Below are 10,189 nucleotides of genomic sequence, written 5' to 3' on the forward strand. Positions count from 1 at the left end.
TACAGAGCATATTGACATATCTGCAAAATAGTGTTTAAAGCGTGTCACTGAGAACCTTAAACACCAACCCCCGGTGGCAGTCGATGTCAGTGCAGTCGCCAGTCATATGGTTTCATCCTCTGAAACAATACATTTCTGTACGTTATCAATCAATCTGTACATTTTTGGAGATTTGAGTTAAGCCCACAGTGCACTGAATCCTCAGCCGCAGAGAGAGTCTGGAAAAATCTGAGGTAAAGACAGACTTGAAAGCGCTTGCAGAAAGACAGAAATTACCCATCATTAGACAGAGTGCAATTAGAGAGTCAGTGTCTCACAATCACATATATGCATCATAAAGATTCCCATGTTTCATGATGACTAACATTTCAGAGTACCTCAGCTGCAAGAAAAAAAGATGTTCTGTGAGTTCTCCTCTGTTGTCTCCTGTTCTAGGGAGATAAGAGGAGAAAATCTCCTCACTCTGTGCTTGGGTATGACGCTCAAACTATCCCGAGGCAGCTGCAGGGAGCCTTGGTACAATAGAGTGCAGGTACTGTCTAGCAGCCACACGATTAGCATGGTGATGTTTTGAAATGAAAAGATTCCCAATTAGAAAAAATAAAATAGTTTTATTGGGACAGAGCTGCAGGCTCATCATAAGAACCTCTTATTAAAATGTCACAGGTGATGAAAGAGGCTAGATCAGCCTTGCGCAGGTCTCCACAGTAGATCTGAGAAGAGAAGGAGATACTGTACCTCTCCTCAGTCCCTGTGTATTAGCGCTTTCTTTCTCAGATTTGCATAATCAGGGAGGTGACAGAGGACAACATGCACCCAAGTTGCTTTTCATTATTCATCTATCTCGCCTCTCCACTTGTGTCCCAATTCTCAGGATGACACAGGATGCCTGAAGCAGATCTGTCCACCAAGCTGACCTGCCTCAGATTACACTCTCATGCTGCTGGTGTGTGTGATTCATCTTTAATAATGCGTAACATCGAAATGTGAGCCAAATAGCATGAGCTGGAACACACACAGTCCTCATCATTAACACGTGCATCCTGTACATTGTGTAAATCCTCACCAAGGTTGTATGAATGTCTGCACAACTTCACGGCAACGGCACAGAAGCAAGCAAAAGTACACACCTGTGAATGCGCGTGCATTTTCACTTTTTTTGTTTTTCTTTACAGTCAAATGTGTCACTTTCATTTGTACACTCCACAACAGCTTTCCCCACCCATAACTGCCACCACTGTTCTATAACAAAAAAAAAACCCCACCATGGCCAAGTTGTGCTCCCGGCCCCCAGGCTTTGCAGCTCCTTTCTGCTGAGGCGATTTCTGTGGAACACGACTCCAGAATAGGCTGGATCGTGTTGCTGTGGATTTTGCCTGTCCGCCTGCAGGGTCTATAAATAGTGCCTGTCAGATATTTTCACTTCTGTGCTGAGCACACTCAGTGGCAGAGCAGTGTATTAATATCCACGGTGACCAGAGTCGTGCCTCAGGAGAGAGAGAGTATGGTGCGGAGGTGTGTGGAGAGAGGGAGAGAAAAAGAGAGCGGCAGTCGAGGGACATACAGCCAGAGCTCAGCAAGACTACACACAACCAACAGTCTGTCATCTTTTCTCCAACTTCCCTCTGCTGACTGAAGCAACAACAATGACGTCTTTATGTCTGACTCTCTGACATCTTTGTGCATGATTTCAACCGAAGGAAGACGTGTCCCGAGTCACATTACCTTTTCAGCATGATTATTTTATGCTTTAACTCTCAAAACATAAACAATATGCAAACTGATTGCATAAAGGAGATTGCATAAAAGATTGCATAAAATACTAGTAGTTTTGCATAGTAGTGACCATGGAGTCGATCCTATGCAATCTAATGCAAAAAATATACAAAAAACACAAACACACAAGAAGTCATGAATTAAGGCTGGATTTTGCAGTGCTTTAATTACACTGCAGCCCGCTAATATCCCAGGAGCATATTAATAATCAGCCTTGGAGGCTGACTATTAATATGAAATAAAAGATTGTGAGATAAACCCTCAGATTGCGTGATTTAAATATGAGAAATAAATCAGGAGAAAAAGGTGAGTATAAGGATGAGGCAAGTATTAAAAAAGCTGCCCTGAGTGTAAATGTTAAACTTTGATATAAACTGGGTGTGTTAATGTGTAAAGAGGAGTTTTATCTCAGTACACACAGATGTGCAAATAAAGTCCATTTTCTGTCTGAATGTCCATTCAAGCTGCAGTAATTAATCATATCTGTACTGGTCATGTGCTCCCGAGCCCTCAAAACACTCTCGCACACAAACACATGCACAGATCTGGTGATTGCCTTGTGTAACAGGGGAGGATTCTGCATGTGCAGTTTCAAAGCGTCACATGTCCGAGTGGACAACCTGAGGTCAGATGCAGTATTAATCACAATAGAAAAGGCAACCCAGTTGCCAATCTGTGGACACGTTTTGGATTATATATGCAGCATTTTGCATTTTGTTGAATTTACATTTTGTTTCCTCTATTATTCTCCTGTGCAAAAAAATAAGACCTCTTAAGCTTTGCTACACATTATTGTTCTTTCAGTCATTAAAACATGCACATAAAATGAGAGCATACACTGCAATAGTTGGGTGACATTCAATATGATTGCATCATGTTTACAGTATCTTGTATACAGCATCTTGCCCTTCATGAGCAAGGACTGTGCAGAGAGCCTGTGGGACAGTGCCTCCAGTGGAGAGGGTTGGTATGACCAAAACAGATCCTGAAGGAAGTGCTGCAGCAAATCCAACCACAACAAAACAGCATGAATAGCATTGTGTAGAATGGGTTTTAGATCAAAGCTTTTGAGCATTGTAATATTTGTTTGTTTTTTTTAACCGAGACCGTTAACTGTTTACTAAAGACCTCGATTCCACTTGTTGTTATACGTGAGAGGTCCTATAATTTCATAGGCTCGTGATACGAGTGCAAATAGGACAAAGAAGCAACATATGTGAGACAGAAGGATTCTGCATGTGCAGTTACACAATCCTTCAAAAGATCTCTGCAGCAAAGGCTGTGACATCATGACCAACAGTCCTCATTATGTCACCATTCTCCAAATCCATATAACTCAAGGTTTCTGTTAAAATTATCACAGTTTTCCCAAAAATAAATCAAAGATTGATGACATAAACGGAGACATAAACAGGAGATATTATTTGTCAAATTCTAAAAAAAAAAAAAGAAGAGTTTTCAAATGCTTCATAAACAAAGACAAAACTGGTGCAGATGACTTTATAACTGTATATAAGAATGAAATTACATATCTGGTCATGACCAGTGACTGTATATAAAGTGTAAAAGAACTGATAAAAGGACGAGTGTCACGTGTCATCACAAAACCTCCCTGCATATGCAGATAATATGATCCTCTCCAGCTATAAAAGATCAATAATGCAGCTTCTCTGAGATATCTGCCTATTTAATGGTATTGCAGTACAAAGTGTCACAGGCAGAGATAAGAGATTACAGCAGGCCTCTGTTTGTGTTTGTTCAGTCTACGCAGGACATTCCAGGAGCTGCGCCGTGTGACGTCTCTCGTGCAGGATCGTATTTCAAAAGGCAAGGCTCCACTGGGCCCACAGTCAAACCACAGAAGTCTTTCCCGGTGCAGCTGATTGCTTAACTAACAATAACTAACTTCGGGACTGGCTTATTAGATAAAAGCGAGCGTACACACAGGAGCAATTCATTTCTCAGAAACTAGAAGGGAACCAAACAGATGCATCTTGATTTTCCTTCCTAGTATTGAAATTTTGTGCTGTAGTATTAAGCACTTATGTGTCTTCTTTTTTCCAGCTTCCTAATATACTCTATTGTCCTAATATATTTCATTTCCCTCATACTCGTGTCTCCTGTCTTCCTCCTCCTCTTTCCCATCCTCTTTCACAGGGCCCAGCCTCGACTGGCGCCACCGGAGGGTCGTCTGGGGTTCCGCAGAAGAGGGGAATGCGCAGAAACAACAATTGCACATTTTTACAGAATGAAACCATGAATGAACCACACACAAAGCCCCAAAATACTCTGGCCAGCAAAAGCCCAGCAGCACTGACCAATAAAAACTCATTAAACACTTTTAGGATTCATTGTTCTTCATATGCAACCAATTATCCAAATGCATACAAAGGCCCGTTTTAACTCCCTGTGATAATTATCTCCTGGCAACCCTTTATTCCCACTGGTGACAGGGCCCGCCAGTGGTTTGGTTGCCATATCCTTGGAGAGTTGCATAGAGTGCCCCGATGCAGTGCTGCCTTGTGCTGACGGAGGAGGAGCAAAGGTGACGCTGCAAGTACAAACTGTGCACACAGACAGGAAACCTGATATTCCAGCTCCCCACATGAACTGAATCTAGGGAGAGGCAGAAAAAGTGTGTGTGTGTGTGTGTGTGTTATCAACAGCAGCGAACATGAAGTCCTGCAGGACTCCATGCTCCCAGTAAAAGTGTACACTGCATGCGTACATGTTTGCATGCGTGCTGTCCGTTTGTGTTTATGTGTTTGTGTGTGCATAAAGTACATCTGCACTAACTCAAGATGTAGAGCAGTGCAAACTGTGCAGTTTTTACCTGCTTCATCAGATATGAGCAGCAAAATACCACCAACGATATCACATTTATCACACGCTGTGAAAAGACATCATTTGTGATTAAAAAGTAGTACTTTGCTACCAATGCACCAAAGAGCAGGAAGTACTTTGACTTTCATTAACTGATAAATTGCTGCCACTTTCTCCGACTGCTGAACAAGAGCTATGTTTGTGGCCATGTACAGTTCAGTGCAGGGCCTCTGTGGGCTGCCCCTGACCCAGCATTGTTATGTGAAACCCTGGGCACCATGCTCCAGTGCTCAGCTATGCCGTCACCCCCTCCAGGCATGTAGCAAGCACAGCCCTTTGAGTAGCCAGCAAGCGCCTGCCCTCCTAAGCTCTGCAAAGCAGCTTAGAGCACCAGGCTCCTCCACAGTGGTCACACGTGTGAAACATACACTCTTGCTGACACACAAAACACACGCACGCGGGCTCGGCACTACCCATGTGCGCGGGCACACTGAAATAGGCGGGGTTTTGTTCAGGGACAGGGGAAAAAAAAGGTTATAGTCACTCCCACTCAGCTGTACTGACGCACGTTTTCTCTCAAGCACAACACGCTGGCTTACACACCTGCAGGAAAACATGCAGGACAGGGGCAGGGAACGCAAACACAATGTGCTGCTTCTTAGCACTGCTCATGTTCTCCTTTGGAAAGGGTGGGGAGGAGGGAGGGGGTTGAGTGCTCCTGCAAATCATAGCCATGTGTCGGTAGAAGCTGACAGCCTGTCCCTGAACTTTTTTTTTGTTTTGTTTTTTTGTCTTTTCAGCACTGGAAAGACTTTCCTAATGACACATAGATTCCCACTTAGGTCCTGAGGCACTGGAAACAAATCATCTGTGAAATACTCTGGTAACTCTCAGTTTTATTTTTGTTCTGTTTCCTTCACCGTTCTCCAAAACATGATGCTTGCCTGAATAAACTGCTACACATAGTTAGAATCCATTATGTACAAGAAAAAACACGTGTGGAGTTTCTCTGGCAACAGAAGAAAATCGTGTTTATCCTGTACTGTTTCTCCGCAGAAGCAGAAATATTATCAGTGACTGCATCGACTCCTACTACAAGCTCCTTGCAATTATGGCGGACAAAAGCTTTTTAAGCTCTTTATGTTTTGTTTTGTTTTTTAAATAGTTTTTCACTTTGCCTAATAAGAAGCACATAAATAACTAAGACTCAAACTGTAAAAATGTAATGTAAACTCAGCAGCCGCAGATCGGTATTGATGTTTCCACTTGCATTAAAATAAGATTTCTTTTAAGCCTCGGCTCCTCTCCAGCTCTCCCTTTGATTTGTGACTCAGCTGAAGAATAAATATATACACCTTTATCTTGCTTCTTTCATTCTTTCTCCTGCAGTCCCTCTCTCTTCCTCCCCCTCACTTTCTTTACTGAGAGAAGAATGAAGGAACTAGTCAGTGGCAGACAAACCGACAAAGATGCTCAAATGTGGAATCAAAACATCACAAAAGCAGTTGACATAATCTATAGAGGGAATTTCTTATTACTGACACAGACATTAATATTATAAAGTTCTTTTCATGATGCTTTGTCTTCTAATATGTTTCCAGCATCGTAATCATTACCAATATAAATTTCATTATATGCTGAGTGTATATATTCCACGAAACTCTGACAAATCAGTTCCGCTGTAGTGTTTTCAACACTCCGTCCATTCTTCAGCGTAAACCTGTCTGTGGCAACAACTTTGCAAACTGCAGTAGGCTAAGTTTCACTATCAATCAAGTCAAAAAATGAAAGACGAAACCTAATTGTCAGGTGCTGGTGTTGCTTATGAATATGTGATCAGTGTAAAAGGGGGGAAAAAAACAGTCATTTTTGATTTGTGCTTGTGTGACTTTTCTACCTGTGCTTTCACAGGCCCAAGAAAACGATCCAGAGTGCACAATTAGTCATGTACATGAATCGGCAGAACAAGGTCAGTTATATTTGTTTTATATTGTAAGGCAGAGACAAAATAATTCAGAGAAAAGCCCAACAATCAAAGGACCCCATAAGAGCAAGCACTTGACGACAGCGGGAAGGAAAAACTTCCTTTAAACAGGAAGGATCCTGGAGAAGAACCAGGCTCAGGGAGGAAAACGATCTACCATGACAGGTTGGGGGTGAGGTGAAGAAGACAGAACAAAAGACATGCTGTGGAAGAGAGCCGGAGATTAATAATAACTAATGATTGAATGCAGAGAGGGTGTAAACATATAGTGAGTGAACAAGAAAGGGGAAGCCCCCAACTGCCTAAACCTATTGCAACATAACTTAGGGAGGGTCCAGGGTCACCTAATCTAGCTGTAATGATATGCTTTATCAAAAGGGAAAGTTTTAAGTCTATTCTTAAAAGTAGAGAGGGTGTCTGTTTCCCCGAATCCAAACTGGGAGCCAGTTCCACAGAAGAGGGGCTTAACAGCTGAAGACTCTGCCGCCCATTCTACTTTTAAATACTCTAGGAACCACAAGTAAGCTTGCAGTCTGATAGCAAAGTGCTTTATTGGGTTGATATGGTACTACAAGGTCTTTAAGATAAGATGGGGTCTGATTATTTAAGACCTTGTATGAGGGGTGAAGGATTTTACATGTGATTCTTATTTAACAGGGTGCCAATGAAGAGAAGCCAATATGGGAGAAATGTGCTCTCCCTTTCTAGTCCCTGACACTACTCTCTCTGCAGCATTTTGGATCAATGACTAATCTCATTTATTAAAGGTTGACAGCACTATACGTGAAACATTAGATTAGAAGTGTCATGTTAGTACGAAAATGAATCTTGCATTTCTTATTTTTTAGCCAAATCATCACACAGTGCATCCTCCACGTCTTTTACACATTTGGCAGCACGATCCGGAAACCATCATCTGCTCTCTCTTTCTCTGTGTGAATACTTCTGTTTTGGATGCACACACAGAACATTTGCTCTTACGTCAAAAACACATCATGAAGAACAGATGAACGCACAAGAATGCATATTGCGGCGGAGCAGATGTGTTTCAAAGATGCTGACAAATCTGTGCTGTATAGCTCGTTAGAAATGTTGGATTTCTGTCTCAAATGTCTGAATGTTAGGAAAGCCAGTAACACACTGAGCAAACTAAGTTATTGCATGAGATTAAAATGAAAGAAAAAAGAAATCAAAGTGATCTGAATGTGTTGCATTTACTACATTTAATCCAGAGACTTTTGATTGCATACTGCACAGAAGAAATGCACTCATATAGCCCGACGCAGTCACCTTTAGCCTAAAAGCCAGAACAAACAAGTTAAACACGAAAGCCACGGAAAATGTAAAACTACCAAAACAACACAGCATCAATGTTTGACCACAAGAGAAAAACCAGCAAACTAAAGTTACCTCTCTTTGTAGCTGTCTGTTTCAGCCTCTTCAAGGGTGGTCTGAGTCTAAAAGGAAGACTGAGATCTAAACTACAGATGGGACTTTTTTTTTTTTTAACTAATTGGGCTTCCTACTGGCATCAAAGTGATCTGGCCAAGAAATGACTGTTGAATAAATAAGATATCCCAACATGTGCCAAAAAATGATCTGAAAGAATGTGTGTTTAAAGAAATAATCCAAGGTGCAGCACACTGCTTAGCAGAAGCTTGTGGTAACAATAATTACTTGTTTAATTTTTAATGATTAATAATTAATCTTTTAAGCCTGTTTTTTTTTTCCACATATGTCATGAATACTCTGAATGAACAGCAGCTAGATTACCTCAATTACATGTTGGGCAGTATCACTAGTAGCGGCAGCATGACTCACATACACACAGGCGCACACAGGCCAGTACTGAGTCACGCACACACGCTGTGTCACAATGCATGCATATTATCCAAACTCATGACAGCTGGCCATATGAGGTGCGTGATGTGTCTTTGCGCGCGCGCGCGTGTGTCACTCTCGTGCACGAGCCTCTGAGCAAACACCACAGTCTGGCTCCTCTGTGATGCAGACAGGGCCCATCAGAAATGCACGACTGCAGCAGGTTTAAGTGAGGTAACGCCTGACTAGGGGAGTATTTGTCTGGTACACGAAGAGTTACCCTGCATCTAAATGAATTTCACTGTCTGGGATTTTTATTTATTTATTTTAAATACTTTCATGCACGACGTAATTTATTGAGCAGCGCTGACCTTATCTTCCACAGCTCTCTGCTGTCTGTTCTCGCTGCTGTATGTTGTGAGTTATTTTGGTGCACTGCAATAACCTAGTTTGGCCTTGAATAGCCTCACTGTAATGTTCCCACATAACCCGAATGTGGCTGAGAAACATACACAGCTGTGCCTGTCGGTGGTCTTTTGCGCCCTCTGCTGGTCTACGAATGTTATCGGGTTGAAATATGGCCGAGCTTCTTCTCCTAGTTGCTTGTGCACAGTGAGAAAGGACAGTAAGTAAGAGAGAGATCAGTGTGCGTCTGCTGGTGCTCTCTGCAGCCCCGGATCAGACACGGAGTGTAATGTGCATGTACTAAAAGGCTCCCACCAACCAATCAACCACGGAACCTCCCTGTAAACACTTGCCTGATGTAAGCAAGTGTGTTTAAAACGCAGACAAGGCCAGTAAACTTCCCCTAATAACGCCGCACAGTTCGCAGTCAAAGGCGGCGCATTGCATATTCCCTTTCATCTCCCTGGTGCCTCAGAGACAGGAGTGGGTTTTAGATGGGAGGGATGAGGGCTGTAGTCAGAGGGGGAGGGCGGGGGGGAGAGACAACCAGGCTGATTCTCACAGTTTTGCCCCAGGGGTGTGTGCTGCTGCTGTTGCTCTCTCTTTGTTTGAAGACTGATTAGCAGAAAGCAAGACTAAAGAGGGGGAATATGAATTGTGCGCTCTGACAAAAGCTTCCATTGTCTATAACATCTACTTGGTGAAATGGAGGTAATGAATCAATAATTTATTTAATTAATTAATTAAAAAAGACACACGAAAAATGTGCTCAGATCGGGTAAGAATCTAAATACCACCACATTCAAATTAAATTTTACACACTAGAAGATCTTAATTCAATACAATTAAATTATTTTTTAAAAGACGTGTCTGCAGTCAGATTACCTTAAAAATCAAAGCAATTTGTGTATATTTTAACTATATAGGTGGACGGAAACTGCTCTGTGTTTCACAGCGCAGACTCACAAAAATACAGGAAAAACAGCAAATAATAAATTAGCCATAATATGTAAATGTTCAGGTTGTTTCACTGCCCCCAAGTGGCCAAAAAAAATCAATACCTTAAATGCAGCTTTAAACACATTACTTAACCCGTATGGATTTACTGCAGTAAATATATCTCACCATAAGATGGCACAGTTATCAAAAATTGCGCATTATTTAACATGAGGGGGATGGGGAGTTGCTGTGTCTGCATACACACTGTGGCTATGGCTGTAGGAAAAGCCAGCAGTGGTTTATATGGGCTTTATTCACAGGTTGGCAGTCTGCGTACACATTTCACAGACATTATAATGCAGCGTGTGGCAGTGAATTCTGGTTGGGGGGTCCTGCGTTAGTATTGATGCTGTCAGCAAGATTCCTCCTTCTCTCATTTGA

The 10,189-nt window shown here is 42.1% G+C and overlaps 1 long non-coding RNA gene across 1 annotated transcript; it reads left to right on the forward strand.

The window, feature by feature from the left end:
* The first annotated feature begins 790 nt into the window (after positions 1-790).
* On the forward strand, positions 791-4,081 carry LOC146567315 (uncharacterized). The gene is made up of 3 exons (XR_014893765.1): positions 791-946; positions 3,539-3,603; positions 3,934-4,081. It is a non-coding gene; the product is annotated as an uncharacterized LOC146567315 (long non-coding RNA).
* Positions 4,082-10,189: the final 6,108 nt, after the last annotated feature.

Source organism: Mchenga conophoros, linkage group LG9 (genome assembly GCF_057382185.1).
Source record: "Mchenga conophoros isolate Kocher_MC1m ecotype Shallow Benthic linkage group LG9, M_conophoros_male_GT1.1, whole genome shotgun sequence".
NCBI classification, from domain to species: domain Eukaryota; kingdom Metazoa; phylum Chordata; class Actinopteri; order Cichliformes; family Cichlidae; genus Mchenga; species Mchenga conophoros.